Here is a 13,917-nt window from a genome sequence, read left to right on the forward strand (position 1 = left end):
ATTTGCTGGAGGAGGAGAAGATGCTGCCCCGCACAAAGGGCTCCTCTGCCCTTCTGTCGGGGCACCCACCGCTGCCATAGCCATGTTCCCCTTTCACTCACAGCCCTGTTCCTCTGTGGTTCACACCATCACTTGCTCAATGCATTATGGATGTGTATTATTCAGTTGCCCTTGAACTATAGCTTCAATGATTTGAGGTCTCATTTTTCCCTGGTACCTCTGTGGATAACATCAGGGTGATGTGATCGAGAGGGACCTGGGCTTTTCAGTGCCCCGCCACAGTATGCCTTTAGGATTTTTATAACCTGGTCTTCCCTTAATTTTCCACAAAAGGACTTTTATTGTTTTGAAGACAACAAAATAAAGGCTACTATTCACTGGCTGTCAGGTTAATGATTCAGAACAGTTCTGCGTGCATTGAGAAAAACAAGAGTTCAAGGAGCAAAACCAGCATTAATTGCAAATAAAAAGCAAGAGTGTTCACATTTATTCACCACCCTGCCCACAGCACAGTGATGCTTCTGCATCACTGGGAACCACCACCTCCGCCAAGCCAGCATCCTCAAGCCAAGTGAGTCCAGCCCAGCAGGTTGGCCTGCACCACCTCTGTGGGGCTGGGGCTCCCATCACATAAACCAGACACAAGGGAACAAAGCTGCAGGGACTGATGAGCCTCAGGCCAGAGGGGGAGGCTCTGAGCCACCACCTGCAAAGTCCTTCCAAGGCTTTTGAAAGCCTCTGACAGCCACAGTGTCATTTGGCCATTTTCACCTTTTCCCATGCCAAATGCTTTCAAAAAAACCAACCCCTCAGCTCCGTGGTGTTTGAAAGACATTCAGTTTTAGGGAGGGTTCCCAGCTTGCAGGAGATGCTCACGGTGGCACCAGCAGCCAGCACTTTCCCCATCCCTAGGGCCAGTCCCATCAAACCATCCGCAGTTAACCTATCCAACAGCTCTCCTTGCAGGCACAGGAGGATGAGGCACCCATCAGGGATGGCTGTTGCTGCATGGGGACACTGGAGCAGGGACAAGGAGCAGCCAAGGACACTGCTCCTTACAGCTGTGCTAAGGGACATATCCCGAGGTCACACACAGGCAGGTCCACACAGCCCTGCTCTGAAGGCTTCCCCACATGGCTACTGAACTGAGGAGATGTTCTACCCCCGCCTCCCACCCTGCAACCTGCATCATCATTCACACAAGGCAGATGCTCACCCCACATACCAGCCATTTACAAGCCTGGCACCAGATTTCCAAGTGCTTGGTGAGGCATTTAAACGCACCGAGCTCTCCTGCAGTTCCTTGCATTAAAGAACTTGTTTTTTAAGAAACACTCCTCACCTGGTATCTCCTTTTGTCAGCTTAAAGGTACAACTCTGCAGCTTCACAAGCCACAGATGCCCTTCAAAACTTGTAATCAAGACAAAAATCTTTTGTATAATCACACAGCATAGACTCAGCCTCCAACCTCACCCACACTGGGTACCCCTGATTTCAGGGGCTGCCCCTCATTTAGACCCACCCACCCCAGGGCCATTACGTGGAGGGACAAACTCAGTAACGAGCTCGTCCCTCCTTCTAGGCAGCTAATAGCAAATTGGATGAAGGCTTTGGGGGATTATTGGCCCTGAAGTGATTAATGCAGCTGAGGGCACTGCCTGGGCCAGGGGTGCAGGGAGGATCTGGCCCCAGCAGCGTGGCTTTCCGCAGCATGTCTCAGGAAAGGTTGGTCCAGGAGAGTTATCCCTGATAAGCAGCACCTTATCCCATCATTAATATTTGCTTTACGAAAAGCCAGCCTCATATTTCTGGGGAGGAAACTCAGTTAATAAACAACTCCTTCAGCTGCTCCCCTGTGACAGCCAGTGCATTGCAGCCCGCGGGCTGGCAGGGAACTGTTGTATTCAGAGTCATTAAATAAAGTAAAAACCTGTGTTGCCGTGCTCCCGCTGCATTGCATATCATAGAAAAAATTAAGAAAAACATCATTAATTACTATTGATTTAAATAAATGTACTCATATCATCAGATGGCAGCAACAAATGGCCAGCAACAGGGAAGCCACTTAGAAGCTGCGTGAGCAGCTGCCTACGAGAGGGGCTTCACTGGAGGCTCAGCAGAAACGCGGAGAGAAACGGAGATGTTTCAGTATCTCTTAGCTCTACTGAAAACAGAGCTCATTAATGTGATCAAAAACTTCAGTATCTCCAACCTGTTTCTATCTTGAACAGGTGCTTTCAGCAATTGCTTTAATGTTTGGGAAGGTACAAATGATTTTACCAAAAGCCCTCCTGGGCTGCAGCACTGACCAGAGGCTCTTCACCGTCTCCCCTCCAGCCCCAAGCCATATGCAAGGCACAAATCCTACTGCACCAGGAAAGTTTCATGCATCCCCACACCCACCTCATCCCCTGGAGCCAGGGGGGTGGCCAGGGGCTATGAATCTAAATCCTGGGTTGCCAAATGTGGCCTGTTTGTCTGGAGCTAATTTGGTTCCTTCCCATTTGGGCTTTGCTGTTGCTGTCATGTTTTGAAGTCCTGACACTAAAGGAGCCCGTTTGGGGGGGACGAGGTTCCTGGCATCCCCGCAGGGGTGGTTGGTGGCAATTTGTCATCTCCTGGGGCTGGGGCAGGACAGACCCACATATTCCTGCCACCAGCGAGCAAATGGGCTGACCTCCACTGATGATGGAGAAGACCAAGCTCAAGGCACTGAGAGATGCTTTGCTCCACTGGTGAGCCACAGAAATTGAAGAAATTGCCCAGCATGATGAATTGGGCCATAATGTTGTGGCCACGAGTGCAGTCAATGCCCCAATTTGAGAGATGTGCCACCTTCACCCTTAGCCAACCCAGTCATGCTCAGGTCAGGCTGGCTACAGATCATCAACTCTGGTGCAGATTTGCCCAAAGATTGAAAAAAATGGCTATTTTAGAGAATCTCCTCCAGCAGCCACACAGAGCAGGGAAAATTTTACAGGCCCAGCAGTGTCTGGGTCAATGGCTGGGATGTTTTCAGCATAAAACCTGGCAATGTTCAATGGTTTGTACACAGCAAGACATTTGGTGCCCGCTGAACGTGGGTTCAGATTTGCATAAGTGGCTTCCTCTTAAACTGGCAACGTGGAACCAGGCTTTGGCTCTGCCATGCCCCTTCCCCCCAGCAATAACGTATTACCACAGAAATCCTGAAATATCCACAGCAGCTTTAGAAAGTACTTGTAAATACCATGGCCACAGTCAACACTGGTGCTTTCAGCTTAGGGTCAGACTTTAACTTCTGGCCAACACGTTTGATAGGTGGCTGCCTTGGGTCCTTATTTCAACAGTGTTATAGAAATATGAACCGTGCATCATTAAATAGCCTGATAAGAGCCTGATCCAGGCACAATTTATGTTGCCCAAATGCTGGAGTTCCTTCCAGATAACACGTACTTTTTCTTTGGAGCACAAGCTGCAGAGCTGATCACTCCCAGCGCGGTGATTTACACTGCCAGATTTGTGCCTGGAGCTCCGATGTCAGTGTGCTGGTTGCTGCAGCAGACACTTCGGTTGCCATCAGTCATTTGCACTATTTTATTATCCTAGAGGAGAAAAAATAGCATGGTAATTAATTCTGCAGCTTCAATTGTGGTTTTGCTTTTATTTCATTTATTAGTAATTATGGACTGAGAAAAATTAAAGACAGCGCATGGGCTCTACCTAAATAACTCCTCTGCCCACCACTGCACCCGTGCTATCATCTGCAGGGCTGTCTGCACTCTCAGAGTAAACTCTTTAAAGATTTAATCAAACAAATTAATCCCCTAACTCGCCTGTTCCCTCGTAGCTGTCATTCAGGAGGCAGCTTATTTTCTGATTTCTAAGAGCCCGATTTCTACTGAGTGCAGTTTTAAATGAAACAGTCCTTAAAAAATGCCCAGATAACAGATTTGCTCCAAAAACCCAGTTTATATCCTGGCGTTTGCTGTATATGAAATTGAGATCCATTTAAATTCAACACCATGCCACCAAGCTCTGCTGAAGGCAGGGGCTGCTCGGCACTATTAGAAGTGGTGATGGGATTTAGCAGGATGGGACTCTCCTCCCAGCCCCACTGCTGTCTGCTCTGACCTTGGCCAAGTCATTTAAACACTCTATGCTGTTTAGTCATCTGTAAAATGAGTATATTACTATTTACGTACCTCCAAGAGATATAGCGAAGGTCACCCTTTGCGAAATACTTGGAGACCTTCGGGGGAAAAAGACCTTATGTCATGTCCGCTGGTTTCTGAACAGCACGCTGAGCCTGATCCTGCAAATCCCCTGTCTTTAACTGAGCCTGAAGGAAGAGACCCAGCGCCATGGGGTGAGCTGCTTCTGGACCAGGGCCAGCAGCTGAGATGGGTATTTTTCAGGTCTAGTAACAAAATACTCTTGCTTGGAAACTAAACTGAATCACCTCTGCAAACAGTTCTCTGGTTTAAGTAATGATTTGATCTATTTTACACTTGAAATAATAACGAAATAAACAGCCTGGTGACTGCCAAAACTCTCTGCCATGTTCATCTTTTAAATGTGAATGAAACTGAAAAACCTTTAATGGGTTCTGCCAGCCATTTCCCCTGGAAACACGCACTGTCCTACAGACTGCACGAGCTCTGCTTCAATCGCTGATGAAAACGGCCTTGAAATCTGGTGTACACATGGTTGGTGAGCCATGTCATAGCCCTTACTTTTCACCCAGATGTTTAGGATCTTCTCTGCAAAGAGATGCTAATACCTGCTAACAGGCAGAAGCGACTAAATAAAGCTTTATAGAAAACAATTAAATTTAAATTTTTGTGCTTCAGGATCTTTCAGCCTTTTCATTATAGCTACACCAGAAAGTGATGCTGAAAGAGATGAACCAGAGGCAGATGCCTCAGGTCTAACGCTGTGCCCAGTTCAGCCCTCTCACCCAGCCTTTTGCCAGCAGTCCCAGTGGTCAAAGGAGCTGGTGCACGCAAGCAAAGACTTATCTGGATCAGATTTAGGGGCTGAAACACAGGAGGCAAAAGGAAACAATTGGGATTAAACAAATTTAAAACACCTGCATGCTACAAAGATGGGGAATGGTTGGCAGTGCGCCGAGCCCAGCCTGCTGAGCGCTCTCATTTATCTCCAGCGTGCATGCATAGAAAATAGGCTGCTGGAGAAGCAAGTTAATAGAGCCACTGCTCTATTCTCATTTATTGCCCTTTCTTCCATGTGTTAAAGGCAGTTGTCAACATTCTTAAATCCCAAGGGTTGCTGTTGGGAGAGCGTTACACCAATATGATATATTTTTGGCCCAGCTTGTCCAGAGTGTGGGCAAGGACAAGAAGATTTTCTAAGTGCAGAAATCCTGAGCAAATGGTTAAAACCAAGTACAGCGACGCTGGCACATGCCCACGCACGCCTCTCCATCACCTGGAGAAGCAACAGTACACATTTAAAACCCCTCAGCCCAACGAACCGTGACGCATTTAAGATCTAACCCCACAAATAGAAAAGTGGTGCCAATACAAGCAGGGGTAAAGCTACCGCCTGAAGCCTCAGGGCTAAGTCCCGTGATGGGCCTGAACACCATCTACCTGCCCCAAGGCACAGGGGAGAGCCTCAGCCCTCCTGCACGCTCCTACGCACACCCTGCTTGCGAGCCGCGGTGCGGTGCCTGCAGGAGGGCTGCTGGATGGGTGCTGGGAGCATCACCAGGTCCCAGCGTGGGCACCCCACAGCCCCCTCGTCCCCCAGGACCGTGCCAGGCTCCGAGGGGCTGTTTGCAGGAGCTGCTTTACAGTGGCACTGAGCTTCCCACAGAAATCACTGTATCGTTAACCTGAGCTTGGCTTTGAACCAGGGCTTTAAGAGTTTATACGAGTAGTAGCTAAAAGGCATTTAATAGCACACTGCAGCCAATAAGCAATGAATTATTTAGACTATTTTACTAAGAATAATTGCTGTTTTTAAAGAGATTTTCTTTCCTCATCCTCCCTGGGGCCTGTAAATGATTTCACAGTAGTAATAGCGAGTAAGAAAAAAAACCCCAAAATACAAAGCCACCTAATAGTGGCTGCCTGGGATCAGCTAAACCATGATGCAGAGGAGAAACAGTATGTCAAATGTGGTTTCAGCGTATGTTTATTAATTAAAGTAAATACACAACCACAGACAATAAAGCAAACGCACTGCCAAGAGCCAGGTTCACAGACCAGCTAGTCCAGGCAGGATCGTGCACACTCTCCCACTTTTGAAATTTATTATAACTCCCCCAAAATGCTAAAACAGATGTTGCTTCAGGCCCTGACCCCATGCCTGAGCTGCACTGCATGCTCTCCGACGTGGTGCCGTGCATAGCCCTCCCGTGGGCATGATGCAGCAGGGAGCCCCACAGCACAGCCCCTGCCCAGCCCCGGCACGCAGCTATGCCTAAAACCATTTCACTGCATTTTGTCTTCCTTTTGGCTCACGGAACTGTCACAAAAATAAGCAAAAGTGTTATTTTTTGCAGTTATTTGTGTATTTTTTTTTTCCCCCGATATATAACTGATGTTTGCGAGTGGGCGGGCTGGGAGCTCCGAAACTGAATTTTGGCACAGGACCATTTCCCAGTGGTCGGGAACGAGCAGCCAAAGGCCACAGCACAAACAGTCCCCTTCGAGGGTGCCATGAGCTGGGGATGGTGGGATGCCATGGCCCTGGGGGGCAGCTGAGGGCAGCAAGGCTTTTTCGTGGAGGTTCCATGCAAATCACTCCATTTGGATAACAGTGAAGGGTGGTGTTCAGCCCACCTGCCCCATCCTGGTCCTGCTCAGGCCAGGGCTGAGGCTTCCAGCAGCATCCAGAGGATGCTCTGCCTGCCGAGAGCCCCCTCTCCTGGAAACCCGGCAGCTGCTGTTTGTAAAAACAACAAAATATGTTTCTAATTTATGTGCTGTTTCAGGCTGTGAGCACTGCTGGGGGGGACGGGTACGAGAGAGGAGGGATCAGAGGTTTACTGCCCGAAGATTTAAGAGAGGGGTTAAACTCAAGCAGGGCTGTCCCTGGCTTTTGCTCACATGTTTTGGAAATACAGCCTTTCCCAAAATCCTGGGTGAGGAACCCCTCTCTTCCTTCAAAATACAGGTGGGAAGGAGACGCTTCACTCAGGACACAGAGGAGTCCAGAAGAGAAAGGGAAAACAAACGCACCTCCAAAAACACAGTTAAAAAAAATCCGAGGATTTTCCAGCTGCCAGTCATTCCCCCTGGATTGCGAATGTTTCCTCTAATTAACAGTACTCCGCCTCCTGAGCGTCTACTAATGATAAACTCTGGGCAAGAGACCTAGAGCAGGGAGCTCTCTATTGATTCCTGTATTGATTTTTTATCTTTTTCCCTGTTGTTATTGTACATGCAAATGGCTGGTAATGACTCAACATTACGACCGCTCTCTTCAAGTGACATTTAGGCAAAAGTGATTTAATCAGAGGGCCAAATGTGGCCGCTTTCCCTCTCAATTCCCGGGTGCTTGGCCAGGGCAACCCTGCGGTGCTGGCCTTGCCTCAGCCCCCTCCTCCCCTGGAGCATCCAAGTGGGACAGGGCTCACGCGCCATTTCACCTTATTCTCCCCAAAATTCTGCCCGAGTGTGGGCTGAACCAGGCACCCCGGGGGTCTGTCCCTCATGCTCCCCTCCGGCCATGAGGAGCCCCCATCGATGGGGGGATGCAGGGAGCAGAGGAGAGCGTCCCCCACAGCCCCATGCTAGGCATCCCTGCAAGGGCAATTTAAACTCGCCGCGATGAAGCACACAGTCCCCCGCAGTGGGTGCAGGGAAAAGCAAAATCCTTTTCACAGGGCAGCTATTAGACAGGAACACCTTTCAATCAGGTACCTTCAAATCAGTAAGCTGTTGGGGCTTTTTATGGCCATAATTTTAAACCCCCTAAAGGTGTCACTTGCTTCATTTTTAATATGCATTTTTCTAATCAGTTTGAATAAGAACATGGATTTATTCCTTCCACTGAGTTTACTGCTATCAGCTTGCTTTGCCTAGATAAAATAACTTGTTAAGTTATGTATCTCCTTTCTTCCCTCTTTCTTCAGTATCTTTGCTTGGGGCCGGTGAATTTTGTGCTGTATTCTCCAAGAATGCTAGCAAAGAAGTGCTACTTTTCCACAAGCCTTGCCATTTTCTTGCTGCTTTTTCCCCCTGTAACGTGCAAACAACGAAGCCGTGTACCAGCCCAACACGCTCCCCAACGCAATCATGTCAACACAAACCAGAAGAAGAAAAAAGCCAGAAGCACCAAATAAATTTTGTTTGAATGTGGCTACAAAAAAAGGAGCCCTGTAGGAAATTACCAGTCTCGGCACTGGTGGGGAGGCTGGGCACCCGCGAGCACTGGTGCTCCTCCATCCCAGACAGCTCTGGACAGTTCAGCTGGAAAGTCAAAGACGACAGATTTTTCTTGGGCAATTCCTGACATTTTCTCATTCTGGATGGGCCAGAAGGTGTCATGAGAGCAGTCTTTCCTCTGGTGTTTTGGTATTTCTTTTCTGGGAGCCTCCTCGGTGCAGGCAGGCAGAGCCAAGTCTCCCCTGTGGCATCGCCCGTGGCTTGGCCAGCCACAAGGGGTGGCATGAAACCACTTCGATCCCCGGCTTTGCACTCAAGCAAGTAATGTAACCCGCTAGATAACAAGGGATCGGGGCTTTTTGGAAAATTTTGTAGTGTTTTACAAATTGACTCCTGCAGCTGGGAGACGGTTCATTCTTGCCCTGAAGAGCAGCCTGGCTCAAGAGGTGATGGCTACACTCGACTCAGAAACGGTCCCCAGCAGAACGAGCTGCCCCTTCTCGGGGTGCCCTGGTGCAGCGGCTAACAGAGCAGACGGGAGAGCATTTTGTGGCTGGGGGAAATGTTCGGAGTGGGGTCAGACCTCGGCTCTGTCCCATCTCCACCACCCTGAGGAAAGGCCCAGGGAAGAGAACGGTGAAGCCGTCCGACCCCCCGGTACAGCCCATCCAAGCTCCAACAGCCTCAGCCCATCTCACAGCCACAGGCGCTGGCCGCCCTGCAACAGGGCTGGATGCTCAGCCAAATGAAGTGACCATATCCCTGCCCCGGGAGAGTCTGCAAAAAGCTGTGGGGTTTCTGAGCAAAGGTGTCAGCAAGGTTAATGACATTAAACGAAGGTCATTGTGGCATGCTGTAAGTTGTGATTCATTGAAGAGGTGACCCATGACACCCAAACCCAGATACGAGAGAAGGGAAAGAAATAAGTAAGAAGTAGGACAGAGGAAAGAAGGAGCCCTTCAGGGTTGTACCAGGGTCGTCCATGGAGCAAAGTTCACTTCTCCCAGCTCTCTTTAAGAAACATAGAGCTGTAAATGCCAAACGTACATCACATTAATCTGATGACTCTCCGAGATGTCTAGACTATGGTTGGAGCTGATAGGAAGCTGGCATCATCCAATCTCTTTGAGCCTTTCTTGCTTTTTTTTTTTAAACGAGTAATAAGATTCTTTTCATATTATGCACTACTGGAAAGTCCCGTTTGCATGCAGACAGCTGCTGTGTTTATAGACACCATCCAAAATGCAGCTAAACACGACAGCTCGCTTTAAGCAGAGCAGCAGGCATTTGTTAAAATGATCGTTTCCAGAGGGATTGCAGGAGCTCTCCAATTTTTTTTTGCTATTTTAAAGTCAAAGCCTTGCCCTTATGCAAAGACAAAAGTCCCACATGGAAACACGCTTTGGGAAGACCCTGAAAGGAAAAAAAATCCTTAAAACTGAATGACAGCCTGAAAATCAGCAGCTCCCATTAATGTTAACCAGAAATACAAATGCTGAACTAAACAGGCCGTTCCCTGTGAGCAGTCGAGTGTCATTTTGAAAGCACAAGAAAGCCGGCTCGCCTTTACCGCTGAAGAAACTGAATACTTGAAATCCTTCCTTGCAGATCTGCAGAGCTAAAATAAAACTGAAGTAGGGAATTGCACCAAAACTGCCTCTAATTAAAAACAAAGGCAGTTTGGGAGTGTTCCTTCCAAGCAGTTTTTCCCCATTATAACCCAGCAGGAGTTATTGTACAGAAAATACCGAAGGATGAGAGAGTTAATTTGAACACGTGTTTCAAATGAAACACCATTTCACGCCCGATGGAAACCCTACACTTAAAGCAAACAGGTAACTATGTTTAAGACACAAAATACAGCTGGGAAGGGAGAAAATCAGCCTAGATTAAAGTTATTTGCAAACAGATAGTGAGGATGCTTTTGTTGAAGAGTGGAGCAGACGCTGCCCGTGCTGTGGCCCCAGTTCTCCCCTCCCCATGCTTGCTCTGCCTTCGCCCCAGCCCTTACCATCGCCAGCCCCTCTACCCCCTTTCACCCAGCACGATGCACAAAGCAGGTTTTAATGCAAAACCGGCATGGTATCGAAAGAGGAGCAGGGAGCAGCTCCGGGCTCACAAGCTCTTTCCCCGGGAGCTTTTCCCCGCAGCACGGGGCCTGTATCACACCGCGGGGGAATGGGGTGGCCGCTCAGGCTGCACAGCCTCCCACCTAAAATAAAGTCATCCTAAATGCACGTTTCCTTGGGTATAGCAAAGTATACAGTGCCCACTTCTGCCAGGAGCCTCTGTTTTTTAAATATTCCCCCTCGCCAGCCTTTTTGCCCTTGTTTAAGTGATGAAAATTAATTTCTGGCTTGCTTTTATAAGATGTTGGTCACAAACTGCCCCCGAGCCTGACAAAATTGTGCGATTTTTCCTCACCAGGCGTTTGGGCTCAGGCAGCGCCGGCCACAGCAGCACCAATCCAGACCCAACCATGACATCTAGTGGGTAAGCAAGCAGCTGAAAGCAGTCTTTTCTTCTGGAGAGAAAAGAAAAAAGGTCATTTTCCCCTTCCCACTCATTCCTGCACTCTGGCAACAACAGCCCCTTACATTTGACAGCGTCTCCCGTCGGGGAGGGCTCCAAAGCCCCCAGCCAGCCCCAGCCCCAGCCCCAGCCCCAGCCCCAGCCCCGGAGCCTTAGGGCCAGGCAGCGGCTGTTTGCAGGGGCATAACCTGGCTCTGGTGGGAGGAGGGCAATTGCAGGCAGCTGCAGCCCGGCAATGAGCAAAAAAACCTAAAAAATGCTCCCAGCTCTTTGCTGGGGTCATGGGAAGGAGACTCCAGCTCTATTTTGCAAGCAGCTTCCAGCTGCCCAAAAGCGAGCGCCCTCGTTTTCTGTGATGCTATCTAGCTGCAGACCTCTGTATTTATGCACAAAAACATTAGGTTATGCAGACAGGGCAATATACAATATTCCTGAAAAGCCCCAAAGCTGGAAAAGCTCAGGTTGTTATGGCATGTAGCCCTATGTGCCTCCTCCTCCTGTACTGGGATGCGGCAACACCTTTGTATAAGAACAAGCATCATAAAAAGGCAAACAAAAAAATTAATTAGCTTTCAAAATCAAGTTATGAATGTTTGCTTTTTATTATTTTGTTTCTATTTCTCTTTGTGAAAAGATTGGTATCAAACAAACAGGACTGCTGCCAAAAGTTTAAAAGCACTCAGACTCCTGAAGTCGGTAGCACCTGGAACCAGGGCCTGTCCCAGCCAAGAGTGATTTGTCCTGGGCCTCTTTCTGCAGGTGCAGTGAGAACAGTTTCTTTGTTTCCATTTATTCACTATATTTAGCACAGTAAATAGATCATTCAGGGTTAAAAAGACCTAACGGGATTTGAAAAAAAAAGCACAGGAAACTGATTTTATTTTTAATTCAGCTGCAAAAGGAAAACAGGAGATGAGACTATGGGATTCACCATGCTAACATCATGGAAGTCCAGGCTGAAAAAAACAGCAAGAACAGAACTTTCAATTTATTAATGGCAAACCAAGAGAGTATTAAAGTAGATTTTAGATGCAAAACAAGTTGAGTTTCATTTAATACAAAAAAATCAATTCATGCATTTTTATTGGGTTCTAGTTTCCAAACATAGCTCAAGACAAACCATTCTGTAAAAAGTCAGTCCATGAGAACTGTTTCATTACAACACGAAGAAGGTGTGGAAGTTCAGTCTGAATAAATGTGTGCAAGCAAACAACTCATGCAAACCTATGGATCTAACCTAGCTCCAAAGTAACTGTAAAATATATCAAGTTTAACAGAGACACTTCAGGGCAAGTGTGTCATTGTTACTAAAGAAAATGACAATATTTTCCCAAAGAATATCTGAAATTATTAAACTTCAGCCCCATCCATCCTGGCATCAGACACAGAGCATCCTGCTGAAGAGGGCAGCAGCCTCCCGGCGGTGTTGCCCCAGCTCAGGACGCGCTCTCCAGCCCAGCTGCACAAGGGGCCCATCAAGAGCGGGCTGACTCAGGAGCACAGTGCCGGTTTTTAGGTGTCACCTTGCCCAGCCCTTCTGGTGCACACCTCCTACTGCATTTTGAGAAGCACTTGGCTGCCTGCACACACTCCACAGAGCTATTTTAACACACTGACACAGTTGAGGCTGGCATAAGGAGATGCCCCGCAAGGTGTGTGCAGGTGACTGGTTTCTCCCTTGCTGGCAACTGAGCTTGTCTCTGCCACCAGGTTGAAGAGGAGAAAGTGCTGATAAACCTGGCTTACAAAAACAGAGTCCAGTTATCATCAGCTTTTGTGTAAAGGAAATTATGAGCTTTTATCTAGGCAGTAACTTCAACCATGCACATCCCCGGGCAATTTGATATCCTTTTTGCAACAGTCGCATCTCATCTGTCTGCAGTGCAAATGATACCCTACAAAAGGCGAAGCAAGGGAACTCTGGTCTCTTTTCTAGAGCTCAGAGGCGATGCAGGGGAACAGGCAGCTGGCACAGGACCAGGACTGAGGGAGGCTGAATCCCACAGCTCGCCTGGGGGAACTATTTCAAGCATGTTAAATTTTAACCACACGTGGCAGCATCTCTGCACTCCAGGGAGAGGTCATCGCAGAGAATCACAAGCTCCATCCCAAGTCAGTCCAAAATAAGAAACAATTTTTCAAAACATCCCAGCTCCCTGCAAGCTGAGAGTCTGGAACAGAGCTGCTCTTCTGCCTCGGGCCAAAAAAATACACAGCTCTCTTCATCGCTGACCTTTAAATTGTCAGGAAACTAATACAAGCAATCTTCCCTTGGAAGCCATGGGGAAGGTGAAAGGAGAACATGGCATATGAATAAATGTAAATCCAGAGGGGCGTGGGGGGAAAAAATCAACAGTGCATGGTGCTGTGCCTGACCAAGGGTATAATCAGGAGAGGAAGCCCAGAGATTCCAGCTGCCATACCCTGTTGATGTTGCTCTGATGCACTCCAAGTTCCTAACCTGGAGCTTGGCAGCCACCCTACAAAAGAGGTGTTATGGGACTGTCTAGGAATCACAGGCATGTGATTTCTGAGAAATCAGTTGTTGTCAGCACTGGCACACACCACAGAAAGCTATCTGAGATGCACAAACCCATCTGCACCCTGGGTCTGTGACCCAACTGCAGGCCACACAGAAGAGTCTCCTGCTTGAAGAAACCATTTTCTGTGGCAGGACCCTCTGCATTGCTCCCTCACCTTCATCCCACCCTTGAAGCTGGCCCCTGTGCAGCAGCCTTCAATGCAATATTTTATTCGCTCATCTTCCTCTTTCCCCTCTGACACTGCTAGCCCAGCTCATGCATTAATGACTTGGCACGGAGGAGCTGTCAGTGGTTCCCGCTCTAAAGCCCCACTGCTGGCGCTGACCTCCAGGAGAAAGCGGAGGAGCCGCATCCTTCTCAGCCCCGTTGGTTACAGCATCCATGCTGATGTGCGTCACATTGCTATGAAGCCACACCAGCACTGCAAGTGAGCATGTGTGAGGAGCAGCTGGGAAGGGGACTCCTTTCATCTATCGTTACCTTTTCTTTGCACATCAGCTCC

At 48.3% G+C, this 13,917-nt stretch overlaps 1 protein-coding gene across 1 annotated transcript in view; it reads right to left on the reverse strand.

The window, feature by feature from the left end:
* The window catches only part of MAPK9 (mitogen-activated protein kinase 9), a 60,183-nt gene that overhangs the window by 7,474 nt on the left and 38,792 nt on the right, over window positions 1-13,917 (reverse strand). Inside the window, exon 13 of the transcript XR_015703839.1 lies at window positions 3,437-3,585. The gene's annotated coding sequence lies outside the window, so the exon portion shown is untranslated. The remainder of the gene's footprint in view (window positions 1-3,436; window positions 3,586-13,917) is intronic.

The sequence above is a fragment of the Nipponia nippon genome, unplaced genomic scaffold, assembly GCF_047370975.1.
Source record: "Nipponia nippon isolate SJK-2023a ecotype South Korea unplaced genomic scaffold, ASM4737097v1 scaffold_17, whole genome shotgun sequence".
NCBI classification, from domain to species: Eukaryota; Metazoa; Chordata; class Aves; order Pelecaniformes; family Threskiornithidae; genus Nipponia; species Nipponia nippon.